This window comes from Culex pipiens, chromosome 2 (assembly GCF_016801865.2).
Source record: "Culex pipiens pallens isolate TS chromosome 2, TS_CPP_V2, whole genome shotgun sequence".
Lineage (NCBI taxonomy): Eukaryota > Metazoa > Arthropoda > Insecta > Diptera > Culicidae > Culex > Culex pipiens.
In genome coordinates this window covers 70,637,446-70,656,410 of record NC_068938.1, presented here as the reverse complement: position 1 = coordinate 70,656,410, position 18,965 = coordinate 70,637,446, and the positions used below count along the sequence as shown (strand labels likewise).

Below are 18,965 nucleotides of genomic sequence, written 5' to 3'. Positions count from 1 at the left end.
GTCGTCACCGCAACTGGAACAGGGGGAAAAAGAGGGATTTCCCATCCAACCGTGTTTGTTCATCCGCGGAAAAGCTTTTTAGCCCGAACTCAGAAGGTCGTACCGATCGGTGTTGTTGTTGTTGTTGGGGATGTTTTATTTACGCCGGGGTGTGACTTGTTTTCGTTATTACTTCATCGAGTTGATGGTGATACTGACCCCATAGGTTATTTTTTTTATTTGGTGAATTGGTAAAATGTGAAAATAGAAGATGATTTAAAAACCATCTGTATTTTATGGTTTAAATTTCGAATTATTCATGAATTTAGGAAAACTTCAAACTTTTTTTAGCCCCTATTTTAACAAAATAGGAATTCTGTAGCATTTACCCTGAATATACAATTTTAATATTGGCGGGAAATTCCCTCAAACTCAAATCTATTGGTTGGAGCGTGTTCAGAAAGTCCAAATATATCAAACCTTTACGAAACTGAAGCGTTTACTAAATTCAACTTCAAAATTGTCGAGTCAAGTCAATATTAGAGCGTCAAATTTCCCATCACGGGAAAAAAAATTCCCGGGATTTCCCGGAAAAAATATTTAATTTCCCGGGAATTCCCGAAATACAAGCGGAAGTATGGTCAATATCTTTTTCCTACCTTTTTGGTACCAATGTTTTGAAATCATAAAAAAATAATAATTAGAGAGCCTTATTTGATTTTATTAATTTCAATCTACTTTTCATATTGAACTAATCAGCTTGTCTGTAAATTTCATGTCAGATAATATTTATTTCTGAAGCATTCACAAGTGGAGTATTGTTTGCTTATATGTTGGGCAACAAAAAATGCGCTATTATGGAATGAATATTACCTATTTTATTTTCGACAACCTATTTAAACTATTTTTTTGTTATATCATTTTAAAATAAGATATTCATCATTTTTCTTTACCTTTTTCTAAAAGGGGTTTTCGAGAAGAATTTGTTTAAAAGTATTCGAGAAATAACTGTTTGAAGCTATAAATTTGAAATATGAAAAAAATATCGTTTAATTTCAACCTTTTTTACACTATGAAAAATATTTTTATTTAATTAATTTAAATATTAGGCCATATAATCATATATCTAAAATCATACCATAAATGGAACAATAAAAAATCATTAAAAAACAACTATCATCGTATCATATGAAATTCACACAAAGAATGCAATCATTTTACAAAAACTCCCTTCAAAAATTGTAAAACTATGAGATAGATTTTTAAAGCAAATTAATTTGCCATAAAAAAACATTATTTCTGCATGATTTTTTTTTCATTTCAACTTTTTGGTCACTGAGACAAATTTAAAAACAATTTTATTGTTGTGGAGCATGAATTTTCACTGTCCAAACACTTCGATTAAAAAATACTTCTCACCCAAAAATCCTACTTTTTTTTTTTTTTTTGATTTGGTACAATTTGAAAGACAGCTTAAAAAATTTGAAAATTTATAATATTTTCTCAAAGTTGCATGATTTTTTACAAGCATTCAAGCCATTAAATGATCCTCACACTAATTTTGACCATTATAGTTGCTGTTCTATACAATTCTGTTGCAAGATATTCATCAGATACAGGATCAGAAAAAAAATTCGTTAAATTTCAAATTTCCCGGGAAATTTCCCGTTTCTAGGAAATTTTGTAACCCCGGGAAATTAGACGCTCTAGCAATTCTAAAAAAAAAAACACTTTTAAATAGATTTTTTCAGTGAAACCTTCTTCCAAAGTTTCATCGGAACCCACATTTTGAAGCTGAAAGTTGCCTTCACCGACAGCATGACTCCATCTCCCGGCAATGCAGTGTCAGCTCCAATTCCCGAGAGCAGCTTTTCTCAATTAGTAAACCTTCTCGCCGCTTAGATGTAGGCCATTCACCAAGAACTCCTTCCTCCGATCCCCCCAGCAGCTGCTACTGCATTGTCATGATCCGTCCTTAATTAGCGACAATTGCCTTCAAAGAAGACTCCCGAGGCGGCATCTTGTGTTTCCTGAAGCAGATATCAGTTACAACAGCTACCCTACAACCATGCCTCTGACTTGACTTCCTGACTCAACTACAACTTCTTCACCGCTTCTGGGTAGTCATTCGAGAGCTTTCCAAAAGACGTCGAGCGATTAAGGCACCACCGCCAAAGTCATTCGAGTGAAGTGGCTGAGGATCCGGCAGCTCAGCTCGCGTGTAAGATATTGGAAGACCCAGCCAGCAGCCATCCCGGAGGTAGAGTTGAATCAAATTAATGAAAATCACGACCGGCGCCAACGACGACGATGAAATTCACTGCATTCCGGGTGTGCACATGAACATAAATCTGACAGGAACAATCCCTGAGTGCAAAAAGCTTACCCTATAGTCCAGGAGGGAGAAAGTGGTTCGTTGTTGTAAAAGTAGTTTTTTTTTGCGGTTGGATTTCCTGATGGGCTACGAGAGATTCGATACATGAAGGTTTGGTGCACGAGCGCAATTAAACTCCGCTTGGGGTCGAGGATTTTAATTTAACTGCAGCTGATTAAGAGCGAGGGGATCACACTCTAAATTGATGCTACGGTTAGGGTGACCAACTTCGAAACCACGTTGGATCAACTCAACTCCAATTTTTAAAAAATCTGCAGCTGACAAAATATTACGCAACACTTTTCCACTCAGCATCCCGGTTTTGTTCATGATGTCATCGGCTCCCTTGCACCGATTCGTTAAAAATCGAGGGTCCTCAAAAATCATCTGGTTCGGTTGTGGCTGCCACCACTTGTTAGACACATGTGTTTTTGGTGCGCTCCAAAAAGGGGGATATCTGACGTTTTTCGTACAAAGATGTATTGTCCCGTTGAACCAAATAAAAAATGTTGCACGCTGCAGAACGGTTTGTGACGAGGGAGTGTTAACCTTCAAATGCACAATTAGGCATAACATTGATTTCATTTTTTTTAAATATAATTTTGCAATTTTTGGAAATTTTACGATTTTCATTCGGTAAAAAATGTCTATAAAAGTTTTTTTTTATGAAAACTTAATTAATGTTTCATTTTTTTCATAGTTTGTCAAGGGTTGAATTCCTGATCCTGTCATGACGACAACGACCATTCGACCATGACCATCGCTCACTGGTACAATTCCGTCAAAAAGCGATTTATGCAACATTCCCACGATGGGGGAAAGAATTTTTATTATTTTTTTTCCATTGCGGATGATATTCGTTCAATTCGGGAAAGATGATACTACAAATTATAGGAACGAACGTTTAATTTTTTTGAAAATATTGTTTTCGAAAAGATCGGAAAATTTTACAAATGTTTCATATTTTAACATTGAAAATCGGACCATTAGTTGCTGAGATATCGACATTCAAAAATTGTGGGCTGTTTGGGTGAGGCTTAGAAAACATCAATTTTCCCGTTTTTAAGCCTTTGCATTGCAATATCTCAGCAACTAAAGGTCGTATCAGCAAAGTCCGAAGAAGCAAAATATAGAGAATTTCCTCAGCTTTTCTGAAATATTTTTTTTTCAAGAGTGGGCAAACATGTGCACTACTTTTAAAAAATGAAAAACTGCGACTATTTTCAAAAAAGTCACCTAAATATGGATGACTTAAACTTAAAAACGGTGCACTTTATCAAAATTTCACAAAAGTACTTTTTGATTGCAATTTTGATTTTACATCGAAAAATGAAGTTGAAAAAATGTTGCGACCTATACTTCGATTTTTTTCAAAAATCAGTATTGATTAAAAATTTCATAACTCGGTCAATGATTTTTTTGCACATTTTTTTTTTTGCACGTCCTGGAAGTTTCTGAAAAGTTGGCATTTTATGTCCTCTAAAACATATCAAAAAATAAAAAAAATTAAAAATAGTGTTTTTTTGCAAATCAAGTTTTAGTGATAAAAAGTTAAATAAAAAATCACCAAAATTTTTTTACCGTGTATATTTTTTTCCAGTGTAGTCCGTATCCATACCTACAACTTTGCCGAAGACACCAAATCGATCAAAAAATTCCTTCAAAAGATACAGATTTTTGAATTTTCATACATTATTTTTGTATGGAAAATTATATGGACAAACTAATGATGCAAAATGGCTTCTTTGGGCATACCGAAGGCACCAAAAAAGTTTCAGTCGGATTAAAAAATACAAAAAAAATCGAATGACCGAAATCCTAGAGAACTGCTCTAGGGCGTTACTATTCGGACTAAAACTTTGCTTAATATTTTATTTGAATCTAAGTAAATAAAACAACACTTTTAGAATTTACCTTACTTAACAGCTTTTGAACTCGATTTTTTTAACATTATGACGTACCTGAAAGAGAGAAAAATAAACGTGATTAGTATAGGATTACAACCTGAGTACAAGCGAGACTCGACTACCGAAGACCTCGGAAAAATTTCACTTCGCATAATCGAATCACGAAATTACTTTTTTTTCAATGTCTTGTTTTGGATCTTTAAGGTCAAATATGACCCTAAAAATGCTCTGAAGTTATTTGGAAATTTTAATTCAAAGATGGTGGCCAAAATTACTGTGATGACATATTGAGGAAATGCATTTGGTAATGTAACAAGCAATGAACCACTCAAAGTTGCCATTTAAAAAATAAAATTTGTTGTGTCCATGTTTCTAAGACACGTCGGATAACCGAATTTCGGGTAATCGAAAGTTCGAAAAATCAATTCTGGACCGTTTTTTTTTTTTTTAGCCAGGACTGGTTTTTAACACACGGATGTGAAATACATCACCATGGCACAGAAAGAAAATAATAGATCGATATTCGCATATTGTTGACAAATATTTTATGATTCCAGCTAAATTTTTCGCTGAAATAAAAAAGCTGAGTCAGCTAATATTCGGCGGTTTTAACCGAAATTGATTGGCGATTTCTATGTCAGGGATTATGAATAAATAATTGTGATTGTTATTGATTGTTTAGGGTTTGATCTAAAATGTTTTAAAAGGGTCCATCATGTTAACATGAATCAGGTGCTGCATTTCTAAATCCAACCGACTGCCATCAATTCAATACAATGTGCCTAAAACGTCTTGTTCTGGTGTAAACACAGCAGAATCAACTCGTTCTCATGCTCACGCTCGACGCTGTCTCAAATTTATATAAATGTTTACTAAAGCATTTCTTTCCTGCTCCAAAGCCTGAACCACATCGCATCCCGCAGATGGAATCATCTCTGGTTTTCAGCGGGTCGACCGGTTGATCGTCGATACGCGATATACCTCCGAGCGCTGGACTCGCTGGCGCGTTATTAAATTTAGAACACGAAAGTGTAAACATCACGCTAAAACGGCCCCTTAAACGGTTATAAATTTAGATGGGATCAACGCGTTGCACACATCCACTCTCCGTCGAAGTGGATTCTGGCCTGAACTTGAAGCTCTCTGCTTCCCCGAGAAATCATTCCAAAAGTAAATAATCACTCAACTGCATCATCGTTTCCCCCTTTTTTCCCTAAAGAGATTTTCAACCTTTTCCAAGACAACTTGTCAGGCCTGCCGGGGGAAAATCTGCCAGCTGTCATGAACAAAGAGCTGCATGCAAACGAACGAACGAACAAGCCATGCTCGGAAGCGCCGTGTTCGAGCGTGGGTTCACCTCAAGAAAAAAAAAAACCGCGTGGGCGCATGCGATCTCCAGCTCGGAAAGATTCAATCACGATGTTGCAAAAAAAAAACAGAACTTGGAAACTTTGCTTGTAATTGGTGAGCACACACACACACATTACGAACTGAGAGGTGACCTGATGCAGCCGGTCAGGGAGTTCCATGTTAGGTATCGTGCCACTTTCATCGGCAAGCTCTGCAACGGTTTTCTGGCGAAGGGTTGGTGAAGGTTTTAAAGCGTTTTTCCATGGAATGGACACCACCAGCACCACCGATGCTAATAAAGATCTGGACGACCTGGGACGCGAGATGATGATGATGACGACGACGAAGGCGCGATAATCCCCGAACGTTCGTTCAGAGAAAGAAGTGCTTCGTAGAGTTTTATGGATGTCTGGAACGGCTTCCGTTACAGCAGGGTGAGAGCTTAATTAAAATTCAAAGTTTGGTTCAAAGCTCAAAAGTAGAGCGTCCAATTTCCCGTCCCGGGAAAAAAAATCCCGGGAATTCCCGGGATTTCCCGAAAAAATATATTTCTCGTTTCCCAGGGAATTTGTTAATTTCCCGGGAATTCCAGAAATTCAAGCGGAAGTATACATTTTGATTACTTTTTAGTACTTTTTGAAACATTTAAAAAAAAATTATCAAGGAACCCATTTTTTATTCAATTCAATTTACTGTTCATATTGAACTTATCAGCTCGTCAAAAAAAAATCACGTCAAATTAGGATACATATTATGGAAAAGAATAAATTTTTATAGTTTTTTAAACTAAAATTGATATTACATAATTTAAAATAAGATACCTCTTCCCGCCAAGATCAAAATTAACTTTTATTTAACGTTTTTTAGCATGACCAAATTGAATGAAATTGATTTGGTATCAATAAATGCCTCAAACAGGGTTGTGCAAGAATAATTATGTTAATTTTTTTGAAAGTGTTCGAGAAATTACAGTATCAAGTTGAAATTATAAGCACTAGAGCTACCAAGGGCGTAAGAAGTTTAAATATGAAACTGTTTTTGCTATGAAATTTCTTATTTCATTAAAAAACTACTGCGTTTTATATAAATTTACCTTTTATATACATGCAAACATATTTCAAAAATTCGCTCTAAATATTTGATAACTTTGAATTGTGATTGCATGAAAAATGAAAAAGTGAAAAAGCAGATTATTAAGGTAAATTCAATGCTTATCTTTTAATTCATTAGCTCAAACCAGTAAGCTTTGTCCTGAAAAAAAATTTCATGAAAAACATTATTTTCTCCATTCTTTTGACTTCAATTAAGTTATCTTTTATCATATTCTCTCAAACTGAAGACAGTGAAAGATTTAAAAGCAATTTGATGGTTTTAAATTATGGATTCATTTTATTCACTGTCCAAACACTACGGTTAAAACATGATAGCTACTTCTCTATGAAAAAAATATAGAAATCAATGGTTTGATATTTTGTACGAATTGAAAAACAGCTTATAAATTCAGAAAATCAATATATATTTTCTTGAAGTATGTTTTTAATGGCATAAATTGATCCTCAAACTTATTTTGATCATTTAAGTTTCTATTCTATACAATTTTGTTGCAAAATATGTTGACAAGTAGAGCAGTGGGCAAGAGTAAGGCATTTTCTGTGACGGGTACTTTTTTTCTGACAGTTGATTGGGTTTGACGCAAGCAGATGAACTGAGCTCACTGTGTGTTTACTCTCGCTAAAGAACAGTCGAAATAAAACTTATTTTCCGTCCTATCTACAACAACCCTTGTTTTTTCACTGTTCCGGCTGTGGTGGCCAAGAGGTTATGGGCCCAGGCGACAGGAAGTTGTAGAAGAAGGAGGATTTAGTGTGGAGCTTGGTGACGAAGGAAATTGCTGGAAGTTTACGAAGGAAGTTGCCGGAAGGATGGATGGTGCGAAATTCGGGTTCACGAGGTTGAGTTACGACAACTATGAAACCTGGAAGAGGCGCGCGAGACAGTTTTTGACGCGGGAGGGACTCTGGAGCTATGTTGTCGGCGATGCGAAGGCAGAGGTGAAGAAATCTCCCGAGTGGGCGGCCAAAGACGATCTGGCACTGCAAACCATCGGCTACCTTGTGGATGATGCGCTGCAGAGGGAGATTGAGGAAGCTGCTACGGCGAAGGAAGCTTGGGAAATGCTGCGGAAGTACTTTGTGAAGGATTCTTCGGTCGGGAAGGTGGCGCTGATCAAACGGCTTTCGAAGATGGAGCTAGCTGAAGGAGGTGACGTTCGGGAGTTTTTGCTGAACATGGAGGAGCTTTTCGAGAAAATGGGTAACGTTGGCATTCGAATGGACGAGGATCTCAAGGCTTGTTTTGTGTTGGCAAATTTGCCCGATTCGTTCGACAGCACCGTGTCGTCGATTCATGGTCGGATGGAAGTTCTTTCGATGAATTTTGTAAAGACGAAGCTTATGGAGGAGTACGACCGCCGGAAGAACAAAGTCGAGACGGAGTCGGAGAAGGCCATGGTAGTTCGAAGTGCTGCGAAGGACAAGCGGTACCCTGGACCGAGCCGGCTGTGTTACGCGTGTAGCAGTCCCGACCACCTGATGCGAGATTGTGACTTGCTGAAGAAAGTACGAGCTGAAGACGAACGATCGAAGTCTGGCGGGAAGCAGAACAGAGCATTGTCTGCTACTGTGGAGGAGGAGAGTGGATCTTTTGGAGGAGAGATATGCTTGGCGGCGATACAGGAGGAGACAACGGAGGATTGGTATCTGGATTCAGGAGCTTCTGTGCATATGACTGGTCGTGGAGATCTTTTGGATCAAGCTAAACTAACACCGATTACAAGCGTGAAGTTTGCGGACGGCCAAGTGTTGCAGTCAGCTGGCAAAGGAGAGGTCAATCTACGCACACGGAATGGCAATGGCTACGCAAGAGGAGTAAAGCTGGTGGATGTGCAGTATGTTCCCGGACTTACGGTGAATCTAGTGTCAGTGTCCGCGATTGTAGCTAAAGGATTTGAAGTTGTTTTCCGAAAGAACGATTGTTGTGTAGTGAAAGATGGTAAAGTGATGTTAGTAGCAGAGAAGGTGGGGAAATTGTACAAGCTCAATTGAGTAAAGCCTTAGAGGTTAGGTTGCTGTACTCTTGTGGAGGAGTGTTGACAAGTAGAGCAGTGGGCAAGAGTAAGGCATTTTCTGTGACGGGTACTTTTTTTCTGACAGTTGATTGGGTTTGACGCAAGCAGATGAACTGAGCTCACTGTGTGTTTACTCTCGCTAAAGAACAGTCGAAATAAAACTTATTTTCCGTCCTATCTACAACAACCCTTGTTTTTTCACTGTTCCGGCTGTGGTGGCCAAGAAAATATTGATCAGAAACAGGATCAGAACAATTTTTGATGACTTTAAAATTTCCCGTTTCCCGGAAATTTTGTAACCCCGGGAAATTGGACGCTCTACTCAAAAGTTATTTTTTGTGTAATGTTTTTTTTCGTTATCCCATCTTTATGGCAAATTAAATACACAATTTAAATCCATACTCTAGTCGTCACCCTGTTCTCCACTTTCCCGCGGCGTTGATCTCCCCCACGAGATAGTCCAGTACAGAACACCACCATTCGAGAGTGAAAAGAGATATTGCCCTTCGGTACCGCTAGCGCATACAAGAAACATCTGGACATTTCACCCGAGGCCTGCGAACGTAAGCTCCAATCTCCAATCTCCATACTGGGCCAAGATTCAGCTAAACAATTACCAACATAATTGGCGAAGCGAGCTTCGAAACCCATTCGGCTAATTAAAACGACAGAGCAGGTAAAGCGCGCAAAAACGGCTCCGAAAAAAACACGCCCGAAATCCAAAATCCAGGGCCAAGCCTCCAAAAGTGGGTCATCACGTGAGTCGATGACCTCTGTGGGCAGCAAGTCCATATACGTCCGTTGAGACGGTGACACCAGTTTGGACCCGTTGTGCGTGCAAAAACTGGTTCAACTGTCAAGTCACCGCCGCGCGCTGTTGAGTAGGTGTAGCCCGTTGTTTCCAGGTCATCGAGGTTCTGTTGACGATCGCGAACCGCGAACTGTACGGCAGATGATCCAGGAAGTCCAAAACTGAAATCGCGGAAGCAACGGAACCGAGCACGTAGGACGACGCTGGCGATGCATAATATGCGCGGCGAGGTAGAAGTTACGGCCTAACGGGACTAGGCTCTTCATCGCGGGCCGCCAGGTAGCTTTGAATGGCATAATAAATGGTCGCGGTTGATGCCGCGCCAGTAGGTTGATCCCCATATGCACCGCACCACCATGCATGCTCAAAGCAGGGATTTCATAATGGTGTAAAAAGCTGCCTTTGGCCAGGCACTTCCTGTGTGGTATAGCACCTACATCAACCGACGCGTCGGTGAATGATGAGTGTAAAACATTTTATAGGTAATTTATTCGGCGTGTGGCCATTTAGTGGTGAAAATCCGATTTGGTTCCGCCCCGCGCGGCCATCAGCTGTAACGGGGGCTGCACGAGACTGCAGATTGGGATCTATGCCGACTTTCCTGAACAGCAGTGTGTCAAGCTGATGCATCGCTACAACTGTAGAAGAGTCAGTCAGTGGCGGGGTTTGCCTCGAGCCCAATGTTTACTAATGAATAATATTTGAAACACCGCGGAATATGTCGTGCATCTACTACAGAGCTCTTCTCTGCTGTATGCTTCAGCTATGCCGGTGGACTAATTGCCAACCGAAACCATTTGCATTGGTCAGCTAATTGGTTGTGGTGGTAGCTTAACCAATATGGACATCCAGCAGTTCTCTTTGCCTAAAATATCAACCTTATGTGAACTGGACTGGTCATCAAGCGTATGGTTTGCTTTTTAGTTGAAAATTACATGAAGAAGTAGCGCAACAAATTTTACTAAGAGATCTTGGAGCATCCCGGAGAATGCCTTAGATTAGATTACGGCTAGCATTTCATCAATTCATTTACAAACATTTGTAGTGCACCATTGTATTACAGTGCAGGCCAGGCCTACTGCTTCAAGTTTACCGAAGAGATAAATCATTGAGTTTGAGCACGGAGTGTTCAAACAACAACAAAGTTCTCGGAGATTTTGCTTTAACATTTTTTCGTTGGGAGCACCAGGTAATAAGTTTTGGTGTGCCGACAAAAATCATCCTCCGGAACAGTGACAATCCTTTTATATAGCGAGTTTATTCGCTGATTCGAATAGGTGAATTCGAGTTCGAGCAATTCCAGCTCAAATCAGGATTTTTTCTTTACCTCGAAGCCCGTTGCATCGTATCAAAAAAAGGTCAGAGACAAACTTGTAGGAAATTGGACGAGCTTTCTGAAAAAAATACACTGAAAGAAAAATACACGCCATTTCTTTGAGATTTTTCAATTTTTAAGTTTAAAAGTTAAATTTGAAGGTTATGTCACGATTTTTTTTTTCGTTCAAAATTTTTGAGGAAGTAGCCTAAAATGTGACAAAAAGACTCACGAAAAATGCAGGATGATATACCATCCTTGTGAAGATAGAGCGGTTTTAAAAATAAAAATGTTGAAAAAATAGGGTTTTTGGTGGTTTTGGGCAATTTCTATATGACAGACTTGATTTTTCAGTTTCGAAAATATTGGCTTAGGCCTAAGATAACATGTCTAAAAAGTTTCATTGAAATCGGAGAGGGTCATGTATAGGCTTAGTGATTTTTCACGCTCGAAAATGGCAAATTTCACGGGGACCTCAATTTCATAAAGCCAAATTTCACGCAAATATCGCGGAACTTTAAAAATGTTAAAATAACTCTGAAAATCCTGTGTTTAAATCACAGAAACTACTTGTTATGCTTCATTATATATTATTCTTCAATAAACTAAAAATATCTTTTCTAAATTTGAAGACGACACAAAAAAAATTTCCTAATTTTCAAAAAAAATCCTCCTGGTTTATGGATGGGCTCTATATATATTTTGAAACAAAATGTAGGGCACGCGTATTTTCAAGCTAAAATGTTTTCGCTAATTTGCTTCTAGTATATCATTTTACATTTTATTGAATTTCATATCAAAGCAACATTTAACAATCTTGTCCAGTCAAAATGAGTTTAAGGGTTTTAACTCACGTTTCAAAAACTAAATTTAATATCAATTTGCAAAAATAATATAATTTTTAACAATATCAAAATTTCTATTCTAAATGAGTCTTTTATCAAACAAAAAGTAGTATTTTTCAACTTTCAAGGGAATCATCCACCCAAATAAACAAATATCGTTAAAATTAAACAGGCCCAAAACATAATTTATGTGTTTTTAAAAAGTGAATCCAAAGATAAAAATACTCTTGATTTTATTTTGAATAAAACAAAGCTTGAATCTATAAATTTCTTTCAAAACTATACATTTAAAATAAAAGAGCAGTATTTTTTTTAACCAAGAATAAAGTTGATGAAAAAAATGTGTTTCATACAAAAATTACTATTTTAAATCGCTAATAACTTTTCGAGTTTTACAGCTTTGGTATGTTCTATGAAGTTGTAGAGTATTAAATTTCCTATGAGAATCTCACTTTTGAGAATATTTGGATGGCAGTAGGGCACCCTGCAGACAACCCCGTTAGAAAGCTGGGGTTTTATTTTTTTCCCATACAAACTTCACTTTCGAGTATCAACGGGTAAATGTTGCCCAATTTTGCTCATATTTGGCCCAGAGTCCTAAAATAGCTCAAGGAACAATATTCAGCTTGTGGAGCGAGGTTTTGAGAAAAAGTCCCATATGCTGGGCACCCTAATATATATTCAAGCTTTTTAGTTTAAAACTAATAAAATTTAATTAAATAGTCTTTTTGGATGAAATATTTATTAAGTTGTTATTTCAAAAAATGATTTGAGAAAATTTATAAATTTTACGACTTTTACGCCGTTTACGAAATCGTCAAAAATCACTAACCCAATGTTGTTGTTGTTGAAGATTTTATTAGGGGAACTTTAACTCTATGGTTCATGCGCTCCCGTAAACTAACCCTATATTACTAATTAAATCAGGGTATTCACTCGCTTTATTTTACAGTAATTCATAAGATTATTTCTATTCTTTTTTGAGTTTGATAAATTATTTTGAGAAAAATAGTTACATTTTCACACAAACATAACATTTCACGGAATTTCGCGGAAAAAACCAAATTTCGCGGATTTCACGCTGTCCGCGAAATCGTGAAATTTCACTAACCCTAGTCATGTACAATAAGTACCAGAAAAATTCCTGATTTGAGCTGGAATTGCTCGTTTGCTAATTGAAAGTTGACTTACAGCTGTCAATAGTGCAAAACCACGTGTTCAGAGAGTTAAATCATGAGTTTTACAACTAATTTCGACGTTCGATCGCATTTCAATACAAATACGTTCGAACTAACGAACCCACTATGTATTCCCTAATGACATCAAACCCAACGACACACCAGCACGATGACCTTGATTCGAATGACACTTGAATGACACAAACTCGCAACAAAAAAAGTCAAGTGCGATGTCATTTGCGAGGCATATATTTTGATTGTGCTTACGCCATACTGCCTGGCGTGGGACTCACCGCGTGTCTCGGTTTTAGGTTAGGTTCTGGGGATAGTCAAATCCGTAAATTGTTTCAAGTAGCACTTGCGGGAAGGGGGGAGGACTCTTCCGGCCACCGGGGGCGAATTCAGAAGACAAACGATGATAATCCGGAATTTGTATAATGTACACTATTAAAATCGCTAAATTAAGCAAAAAGAGTGGTGGCGTGATGATAAAAAGTGTGATGATGATGACATTTTTTATCGCTGCTTGATGACCAAGTGCTATTCACTGCAACACTTTGGTTGGGAATGGATTTGACCTTGTTGGGTTATGATGGGGGATTTTTTTTGCCCGTTCCAGGTTCCATAGATGGGCTTGCGGAACAAATTGATGTCTCACTTTATATTGAGTTGCATTCGACCGCCTTGCGGAGACATTTACCATCGTTAATGGAAGAAATGTCCTCAGCTATGCCAGAGACAAGTCTACTGGACGACGGCAGTTGCACTTTTGACATCTTGTTGGAACGAGGCCACCCCGATGCTCCCCGGACAAGTAACGTGCCATATCTATAATCAATTGTTGACTTGAGTTGTCGTCCACAAGTTTCCCAGCCCAGCTATATGGCATGCTATAAATTGTGACGAGCCCCAACCGGTAGATCCATGATGGACATGCCAGCAAAAACAAGGGAAATTACAGATTCTTCTGATTCTGTCCAACAGTAGGTGAAGGAAGGTAACTCTGACTTCTCAGAATGTCAACAAATAGTAGTTCAAAAATCCCTCAAACATTTGTCTTGCAAGTCGCAAACCAGGGAATGCGCAAGTTACGACTGATACGTGACGCTGGAAGCAGAGTCCACTCAGTTTCAAGTGTTACTATTATTGACCGCACGTCATACCATAATGGTGCTGCTTTCTTGTTGTGGGTGGCGCACAAGACGATGCGATGATGCTGGATGGCGGCCGGGTCCAACTCCGTACACAATCCGTAATTGAAAAATTTATCATGATTGGAATCTACGTCGATGAGGTCTAGGTAGATTTTTGGGATTTTAGGAATTTTACAAAGTGCCTGGAAAATTCCATGACTCAACAAATATATAATTTTAAGGAACTGGAATTCAAGATATTCAGAACAAGAACAAAGTACTGCACATTTTCAGTTTTAATGAAATTACACCAGATTAAGAACCAAACTGCATCATTAACTCAAAAGGATCAAAATGTTAATGTGGCATTTATGCGAACATGGGAAGTAAACTAAACCAGTTTAAGATATATTAATACATTGAAATCAATGGAGACCATAATTTATTCATTAAAATTGAAAGTTTTGATTTTTATTTGCTCCGATTATTTATATTAAGCAATTCTCTTCAAAATCTGCCGTTTTCATTAAATTTTAATCTCATATTTTTTTTTGTATTTGACAGACTAAGGCGTTTTGCATCATTTGTTCGTTAGTAGTTGGCAGCTGTCCATACAAAAAGAAATCTGTACCTTGGGAAAGGATTTTCTTATCGATTTGGTGTCTTTAGCAAATATGAAAGACGTAGTTATGATGACGATCTCCAGAAAAAAGATAGTTAAGGGTACACAGCAATCAAAGAAGTTGTTGTCTGCTTATTCCAAAATTGTTTAACTTACAGACCCTGCAACAACCTGATTGTAAAAATAGTCTAACTAGTTTGTCAATTATTTTGTAGACTGTACTTTAGGGGATGAATAAAAAATCTTATTGATAGCTCCCGTAGTTTTGAAGATACTAAAATGTATGTAAACAAAATCTTGGTGCAACTGCTCTTGATGGTGTGCACCGTCAAAATCTTAAAAACTACAATTTTTAGTTAGCTGTTTTCACACAAAAAATTATTCCAAAAAGCCGTATAGTATACGTTTCGAACACCAAAAAACAAATTTCAAGTCTCGGAGAAGCATGATTTTTTTTCACGGGAAAAGGGTTTTTTTAAATTAATGTTTTTTTTTTCAAAATATTGAATTTAACGCAGTTTAATTAAAAAAAATATTTCAAAGTGATATTTTTTTTCGCTTGCAAGTTTGATTTTGCTTCAAATAATTATATTTGAAAACCGCTTATTTTGATTTTTGTTAAATATTTTTTGAAAGATCTTTTTTTTGTCTGTATTTCTGTAACTCAAAAGTGTTTTTTAGGTCCAAAAATGAGCATGAGCATGAGCATGAGAGATCACCCATGGTTCCCCTCCGTTGCTGAACAGAACCGTAATATCCTTTCAGCACTACTGATCATAGGCTTCGACGATCTAGTGGTGTTTCTCTTATCAACAGCATGTATGAATGCGCTGAAAAGATAAAACACCATGATTGCTAAAGCTACATCAGTTGCGAATAGGTAACAGTCATTGGCCACCAACGGCGCCCGCCATGTCAGTTTGTAGACCTCGATTTTAAGGGACGAGAATGTTAGTTAGCGCAGGTTGCTACTAGGGCAGCTGATTTACTCTGTGCTTACACCCCACGAGCGCCAGGAACCTGAAAACTTGTTAGTAGGATAGGGTGTTTGGTCAGGATTCATCATAAAAGATGATGATGCGACCCAAAATCATAGTGTTTGTTGAACGATATTATGTGTTATTCTCAAGGCAAGCAATCGGATGCTGCGGATGAGACATTTCCCATTTATCTGTTGTTAAATTTTAAATGAAATGGTTTAGTCTTAGACAGCCGGCTGTGGAAAGATAGAACCAAAATCATTTGAAATTCATGAATGAAGAATTGAACAGTGCAATTTTTAACTTGAGATGATTTTACGAGTTTTAAATGATTGATGTTTAGTGAGGTACTGGTTAATATCGAGCACCGACAACGGACGCGAAAATTTTTTGCGACACAACGAAAGGCATCGCAAATCGAACTGGCTAGCTGTCATCGGGACAGCCAGAGCCAGCCGCACCTTCACACACACACACGCACGCGAAATAAAAAACGAAAAACACACTGCGACGGACGCGAAAAATTTTGCGACTCAACGAAAAGGCATCGCAAATCGAACTCCCAAAAAATACAGTTTTTTGGGAATTTTACTTTCTAGGAAAAAAAAAGTTAAATAAAAATGGATCATTTTTGTCAAAGTAAAACTTATTAGTTTTATGAATTATCTTCATATTAACCTAAAACTTGGCTGAAGACTCCAAATTGATAAGAAAATCCGTTCCCGGGAAACAGATTTTCTATTATTTACATTATGTATTTTTGCTTGTTAATTATTTTAAAAAAAAATTAAAAAAAAAGTCAACAAAGTTTGATCTCCATTTTTTAATACAAAAACATACATTTAAAAAAATTAAATGGATTGATTTTTTGCTGTTTGTTTTTTTAAATCTTGCTGATTCAAGATTTAAGAACGACAGGAATGATAAGATTAGAAAAAAGACGATTTCTGAAGTTTAGTTTTGAAAAGGTCCAATAACCCAATTTTCAGTATTAGCTTTTTGGGTGTTTTTTAATACCCCTGGCTCAAGGCGGTTTCAAAAACACCCGAATTTGGATTTGGAAACTTAGTCTTTTTTTTAATTCTGATTTAAAATACGCATATTTTAAAAGTTTTCATTTGACTCTTTGGCGAAAAGGAATCATTGCAAGCAATTCAACAATTCAAAACCAACGATGGATTTTACCAGCATGATCTGATCTATTTTAAGAAGAACTGTAAGAAATAGCAATTAATCTGTCGTGATTGACCTTTGCTATACACAGTAATCAGATCTTACCACAAATTGATTTATGACTAACGTTCATATCCCACTCCTACATTAATAGTTACCGCGTGGATGACACATTTACGACCATTAAATACCGCATCTTCCAGCGTTTACCCTCAGCAAAACTCCGACCCTTGCCCAACTCAACTTCTGGTGTGTGTTGTTTTTACAGCCATCCAGCAGTGCATAGTGCCAATCGATTCCTAGTTACGTTGGGTCAACTCGCTGTTGCTGGCACTGCTGTAAGTACTTGGAAGTCGTTGACTTTTTGCCCCCGATTTTTCCCTGGTGTAATTCGTTAAAGATCTAGCTCGTAGACTCGTCATTCCCCGACTATTCCAAGCGCATTGTTTACGATGATGACCCATCTTTTGTACTAACCCCTCAACTCTTGCGACCAGTACCAACCAACAGCAGTAGTTGTATACCAACAATCGCGTGGGTGTACAAATGTAGTTAATTTAATTTTATTACCACCATGAGGGTGGAGTTGTCCGCTGGAAGAAGTCTCCACAGCCAGAGGAGAAAAATAGCCAATTCTGTGTCACATTCTCAGCTATCGTTTTTGTTTCGCTCTTATTTTTTGCAGAAAAGGGTCTACAACTGCTGAAACTATGGCCCGATTCTAGGAACCCGGGGTCCATAAAACTCCATTTGCCATCAAAAACCCCGGGGTGGGATTCCTGGAAGAGGACGCTCGTTGGCGATTCTTCGGGTGCAGTCGAGATTTAATGGAGGTTACGTGCGCTGCTGATATGTTTATTATCTACCGCTGAAACGGTGGTGGAACAATGTGACTATTAAGGTAAAGTCCGTTAAAAATTTCTTAATTAGTTCTTTTTTGCCAATACGACAAACGGTGGAAATCGATTTTTGCAAAAACAAAAATGTAAAAAGGTTGATCCACTGCAAATTTGTCAGTACCGAGCTTGTATTCTATGTCGTAACTTCGTCATCTGACATAATTGTACGGAAATACATATTCAATGAGTTCAACAACAATCATGATCTCAAGCTTGTGCGTAACCTATTCCGTACCTTGTAATTATCCTTACAGCCGACTCCTTAATCTCGGCTAATAGGTCCCTCTTACGGCTGAAGTTCGATCGACTGTTTCCATCTAAGTGAGGTTAATTGATCACCTTTCACGTGTGGGGCCGCCGCCGCATGCAACCCTAAATGGTGGCCACTCTATTTGCGAAGAAAGTGGTGCACGATGGCCATCAACGAGGCGACGCCACGGATCTTGGCGCAGATATCGCATTATCCGCACTTTCGATCTGGTTAGCCAGAGTTGTACACGACGTCAGGTAATGCGCGGTCATTTCGCTCTCTCTCTGCGTTGATGAGTCATCGGCGGACACACGTGTACTGACGTAGACGCCATTGTTGATGGACAGCAGCGTCTGCGCTCCACCACGTGGGAACTCCGCGACTCAACTGGAGCGTCGTACACTTCACTGAATCTGATGATGATGATTATGGCACGTTGTAATGCTGAAGCGCACGAGCGCAAGCATTCGAGCTTCATAAATTTAAATTAATTACCATTTGGGGTCCAAATTATCGCGCTCGCAGCAAAAGACCTGATAGCACCCCCAGTCAGTGTAGGAAATTGGCTGGCTTTTCCATTATGCTGCCGCAGAGGCAGTGTTTGTACGGCACTACCGCCCAACCCAACATAACCTCCCCTAGAAAGTGAGTGGCTTCTGAAGTTTGAATGCGCGGTGCTATAAATAGAGAATTGATTGCTTTATTAGCATCGTGCGCGCAACGTCATATCCCACTGGCTTTGATGGTTGGGTGCTCGAATTAATCCGGAAGATGAAAGTGATATGAGGATTCTGGGCGTTTCTATTATCTTTTTAGTAAATCAGCAGGATTTTAGTAGCGTCACTACACCCAAATCGCAGATCTGTGACATTCAATGTGACTGTCAAATAATGCGACTGATTGGCTGTTTTTCTGTCACCTAGTGTGAGATTCAAGGATATGAAAATTAAAATAAATAAAGCTTGATTTTTTTTAAATAAAACACAATTTAAGGTTTTACTACCTTTTTTAATTTTTGAAAT

At 38.1% G+C, this 18,965-nt stretch overlaps 1 protein-coding gene and 1 long non-coding RNA gene across 11 annotated transcripts in view; one reads left to right on the top strand and one right to left on the bottom strand.

Moving 5' to 3' along the window:
• LOC128093127 (uncharacterized) overlaps positions 1 to 17,760 on the top strand; it is a 126,496-nt gene extending 108,736 nt beyond the window's left edge. Inside the window, exons 2-3 of the long non-coding RNA XR_008212255.1 lie at positions 17,063 to 17,132; positions 17,480 to 17,760. This is a non-coding gene — a long non-coding RNA (uncharacterized LOC128093127). The remainder of the gene's footprint in view (positions 1 to 17,062; positions 17,133 to 17,479) is intronic.
• Positions 1 to 18,965, bottom strand: part of LOC120422628 (ankyrin-3) — a 143,290-nt gene that overhangs the window by 103,601 nt on the left and 20,724 nt on the right. The window lies entirely within an intron of this gene.